This window comes from Dendrobates tinctorius, unplaced genomic scaffold, assembly GCF_039654945.1.
Source record: "Dendrobates tinctorius isolate UK_male_01 unplaced genomic scaffold, ASM3965494v1 ptg000020l, whole genome shotgun sequence".
In the NCBI taxonomy this organism is placed as follows: domain Eukaryota; kingdom Metazoa; phylum Chordata; class Amphibia; order Anura; family Dendrobatidae; genus Dendrobates; species Dendrobates tinctorius.
In genome coordinates, this window is record NW_027361688.1 from 2800348 (window position 1) to 2805888 (window position 5541).

General features: G+C 42.2%; 1 pseudogene; it reads left to right on the top strand.

The window, feature by feature from the left end:
• Window positions 1–711: 711 nt before the first annotated feature.
• LOC141083280 (E3 ubiquitin/ISG15 ligase TRIM25-like) lies at window positions 712–2724 on the top strand (annotated as a pseudogene).
• The last annotated feature ends 2817 nt before the right edge of the window (window positions 2725–5541 follow it).

The following is a 5541-nucleotide window of genomic DNA, read 5'->3' on the forward strand; positions in this document are numbered from 1 at the left end:
TCAATTCTTCCGGGCATGCGCAGTGACAAATGCGGATCCTGCCAGCCTAAAAAACATTTCATTGTCCGTCCTGTCATGTCAGCGGACGCCAAAATTTGGGCGGATCCTTAAAAAAACGGATCCAACGGATGACCATCAGTCAAGATCCGCTGATAATGCAAGTCAATGGGGTAAAAAACGGATCTGCCAAGAAAAATGGCGGATCCGTTTTTTTTTTTGCAAAACGGCGGATTTTGACTGATGGAGACAAACGGATGTGCGAAACAGGCCTTAGACTGTGCCCCGACGGCGCACTCCTACTCCCTCCTAGACATGATGCTGAATTTTTCTTATGCCTCAGAGTAGAGATTCATGCTGGTGCCCTGAGCATTTGCTTACTGTAAGATAAAACTAAGAGTAATTTTGTGCCACATTAAAAAATACATGAGAAAATATTGCCAAATATTATTATACGGTTGAAAAAATAAAAGTTATTACTCTGTTCTGTGTCACAAAACTATGCAGTGATAGTAGTTGTAATTGGAAGATTACATAGACCTATGATGGTTCCAAAGCAGGAAGAGACATGTGAAGAAAATTCCCCATTTCTAGTCTGTAAATCGGTAACAGAAGATCAAGCACAAGAAAGAGAAAGAGAAATCTTCTGAAACACACCCTGCTGCCGGTATCTTAGGTCACATTTCTGTTCTTTGCTTCTAAACAGAAGGAACCATGGCATCCATCAATTTGAGAGAAGAGCTGCTCTGTTCCATCTGTCTGAACATTTTTACAGATCCTGTAACCCTGAGATGTGGACACAACTTCTGCCGGGTCTGTATTGGCCATGTGCTGGATACACAGGACAGGTCTGGAGATTATTCCTGTCCTGGGTGCAGGGCAAATTTTCAAGAGCGGCCGACACTGATGAGGAATATAAATCTACATAATGTAGCAGAACATTTTGTGTCTACTCAGCCACATGAGAAGGGAATCTGCTGCACTTACTGTACTGACTCTTCTACACCTGCCATTAAATCCTGTCTACACTGCGAGGCTTCTCTGTGTGATAATCACCTGAGAGTTCACAGCAAAGGAGCAGAACACGTCCTCACTGATCCCAGCTCTTCTCTGGAGACCAGGAAATGTTCTGTCCATAAGAAGATCCTGGAATATTACTGCACTGAGGACGCTGCTTGTATCTGTGTGTCCTGCAGTTTGGCCGGAGAACATCGGGGACACCGGGTGGAGATGCTGGAGGAGGCTTCTGAGAAGAAGAAGAAGAAACTGAGAAATGTTCTCCAGAAACTGATCACAAAGAGAAAGAAGACTGAGGAAAAAGTCCAGAGTCTGGAAGAACGATGGGACAAAGCTCGAATAAAAGCGGTTGGAGAAGTCTTGAGAGTCAATGTCGTGATTACAGACATCAGGAGACGGCTTGATGACCTGGAGAAGAGGATCCTGAGTGAGATCTCCAGGTGAGAAGAGAAGGTATCGCTGTCCATATCTAATGTGATCAAGAAGCTGGAGAGGAAGAAGGTCCAGCTGTCCAGGAAGATAAGACACATTGAGGAGCTGTGTAACATGACGGATCCACTGACTGTCCTACAGGAACCAGACACCGGTGATTTGTGTGATCCTGAGGAGGAAGGTGATGACACAGGAGGACATGATGGAGGTGATGAGGACACAGGAGGACATGATGGAGGTGATGAGGACACAGGAGGACATGATGCAGGTGATGAGGTCACAGGTGAACTTGATGGAGATGATTGGGGTAGGGAGCTGATCTCACACATATCACACACATTATCTGCTATGATAAGAGGTATAAATGTGACCTTCCATGTTCAGGATCCTGCAGACATATTACTGGATGTAAATACGGCTGATAATAATCTCCTTATATCAGACGACCTGAAAACTGCAACCTGGACAAGAATAAGACAGAATCGTCCAGAAACAGCCGAGAGATTCCAGGGTTATCAGGTGATGAGCGGGAGGGGATTTTCCTCAGGACGACATTACTGGGATGTGTTACCCAAGTGTAGACAGGGCGGGGGGTTGGTCATACCTTGGATATAATAACAAGTCCTGGTGTTTATGTGGAGGATGGGAGTTTAATAAGCAATATTCAATAATAGTGATACATAACAGTAAAGTAATTCCGTTACATCACCAGATCTCCAGTAATAGAGTCAGGATCTGTCTGGATTATGAGGCCGGGCAGTTGTCCTTTTATGAGCTGTGTGACCCCATCAGACACTTACACACCTTCACTGCCGCCTTCTCCGAGCCCCTTCATGCTGCGTTATATGTATGGGGAGGTTTTATAAGGATATCCAGGAGGAGCAACTGAGGAATCATCGTCATTTTAGAACACAACTACTGGGATAGTGATGATAGAATTATTGGAAGTTCAGATTGTGAGATACAGTAGGAGGAGTTAAGTTTAAATATGTTCTTCTCTTCCGTGCCAATTTTTACTGCCAGCTCTGCATACTTAATAACTGAGATATAATAAGGGCAAAGCGTGATGACGAGGTTCTATAACTGCTGTAATCATTAGTCCAGCCTGAGTAATATTCTTACTATAATGTACAGTAAATTCCTCTACGTTTTTCCTTATTTAAAAAAAAAACAAGTTCAGTTAAAGTTCATAACCTGTTTCCCCAAGTGTCCCTGAAAAAGGACATTCTTCATGTTGACTCCCTATGACTTTGTTCATTGATTAATTAATAAAGGCCTTAAATTTCTCCATAGTGTGTCTGCCTGAGTCTTAACCATGATTAGATTCTGTTACTGTGGGTAGTGTTGACCCCCTATTGCTATGAGGTGCTGTGGATTTTTTATTCTTTGATTGTTCCACTCATTGATCGCCCTCACTGTCAAAAAGTTTTTTCTAATATCTAATCTGTATCTTCTCTCTTCCAGTTTCATCCCATTGCTTCTCGTATTTCCATGTGCAAATGAAAATAATGATGATCCTTCTACACTGTGTCATCCCTTCAGATATTTGTAGACAGCTGTTAAGTCTCCTCTTAGTCTTATTTTTTGCAAGCTAAACATTCCCAGCTCCTTTAACCGTTCCTCTTGCCGTCCACTCATCATCCTGGTAGCTCTTCTCTGAATGTTCTGCAGTTTTTCAATGTCTTTTTAAAAAACTGGTCTCCAGAACTGGACACGGTGTTCCAGATGAGGCCTGACCAAGGAGGAGTAGAGAGGGATAATTACTTCACATGATCTAGACTGTATGCTTCTGTTAATACATCATAGAACTGTGTTTGCCATTTTTGCTGCTGCATCACACTGTTGACTCATGTGCAGTCTGTGATCTATTAGTATACCCAAGTCTTTTTCACATGTGCTGTTGCTTAGTTCTATTCCTCCCATTCTGTAGATGTAATTTTCATTTTTCTCGCCCAGATGTAAAATTTTACATTTCTCCCTGATAAATGCCATTCTATTAGTCGCTGCCCATTATTCAAGCTTATCCTTCTATCCTTCTGAATCCTTTCTCTGTGTTCTCTATCCCTTCTAACTTTGCATCGTCTGCAAATTTGATCAGTTTACCTTCAGTTCCCTTATCTAGATCATTTATAAAAATGTTGAACAACACTGGGGCCAGTACAGAGCCTCATGGTTCCTGTGAGGAACTGGCCACGGACTAAAGACTATTGGACCAATTCCCTTAGATTAGAGTCCACGGCTCTATGGGACGCAGACTTTTCCAGCATGGAGCACTGGTTGAGTCAATATTGTTGTTTATTAGATATTTGCTTGCTGTGTTTTATTAGTGATTTGCTTTCTCAACAGTTCATCCTCAGAAATCAATGTTTCCATTCAGTGCTAGCAAGTAGATGAAGACGAGCAGGCTAGATCTTATGTATACCGAAGGCCAGGCAGGAGATTGCGAAAGGTAAATGTTAGGCTTCTTTCACATTAGCGTTTTTTAGCGCTGCGCTTCGTGTGCAATAGAAACGCATGCAAAAAATGCATCATGTGTTTGCTTTTTTTTAGCCGCATGCGTTTTAAGCCATGTTAACTCTTAAAGTGCCTGCGTTCCCATAGACTGTAATGTGATTTTTTGGGGCATTCCGTGCGCATTTGTGCGCATGCATTTTTTTGACACAGGTTGGACGGACCAAAAATGCAAAAAGTTGCGTCCGGTGCACCTAGGCGCACACTACAGATAACGCATACGCATACAAACGCGTGCAAACGCTAGACCATGCGCCCCCATGTTAAACATAGGGCCCATGGACGCACACGATGCGCTGCGCTAAAAAACGCTAATGAGAAACCAGCCTAAAGCAATCATTCTATTAATGTCATCTGTATCTCAAAGTCTCAAGCCATTGTGCTTCCAGTAACTAGGCCCATTGTGTGGATGGGGATAGTAGACCCACTATATTGTTCTTTAGATATGCTCCCCTCTTTCCATTTGATAGACATTTCTTTTTTCCTTTTTAACAAGTGATTAATCTCTGTGTTCATCCATTCTGGTCTCTTTAAATGCTTCCAATTCTTTCTTCTTTTTAGAATTGTTACCAATTGTGTGGTGAGAATTTAATTTAGCAAAATCTCCCATCCTTCTTAGTCCTTTAGAACATCCAGACATTGGACTTTTCCTACCCTTTTTCTGAGTCCATTGGAAATAAATGCTATTATGAGGATTCAGCTTCTTCTCAGTTATTTTAAACACACTACTATTATTTTGCACATAACTGTAGCTCTGAAGACCAAGTAGGCAATGCCATGAAGATACCTTCTCAGGGTAACCATGCTCCTATTACATATCTCCCAACTTTTGAACAAGGGAAAGAGGGACAAAGGCTGCAGCGGCAAATTTCTGGCCACGCCCCGACCACACCCATTTCACAACTAGTCACACCCATGTCCATGCCCCAACCGCACCCATTTAACACTGCTGATCACACTGACTGGTACTGAGGGCACAGTGGCTCGCATAATGGGCACAGTGGCTGGTACTGTTGGCACATTGACTGGTACTGAGGAAAAGAAAGAACAGAGAGGGAAAGAAAGAGGGGAAGGAAAGAAAGAACAGAGAGAGAAAGAAAGAAACAAAGAAAGAGGGGAAAGAGAGAACAGAGAAAGAAAGAGGGGGAAAGAAAGAACAGAGAGAAAGAAAGAAGGAAGAATCAGAGAGAAAGAAAGAACAGAGAGAGAAAAAGAACAGAGAGAGAAAAAGAACAGAGAGAGAAAAAAAGAAAGAAAGAACAGAGAGACAGAGAAAGAACAGAGAGAGAAAGAAGGAACAGAGAGAAAGAAAGAGGGGAAAGAAAGAACAGAGAGAGAGAAAGAAACAAAGAAAGAGGGGAAAGAGAGAACAGAGAAAGAAAGAGGGGGAAAGAAAGAACAGAGAGAAAGAAAGAAGGAAGAATCAGAGAGAGAAAGAAAGAACAGAGAGAAAAAAAGAACAGAGAGAGAAAAAAAGAAAGAAAGAACAGAGAGAGACAGAGAAAGAACAGAGAGAGAAAGAAGGAACAGAAAGAAAGAAAGAGGGGAAAGAAAAGAGAGAAAGAAAGGAAGAACAGAGAGAGA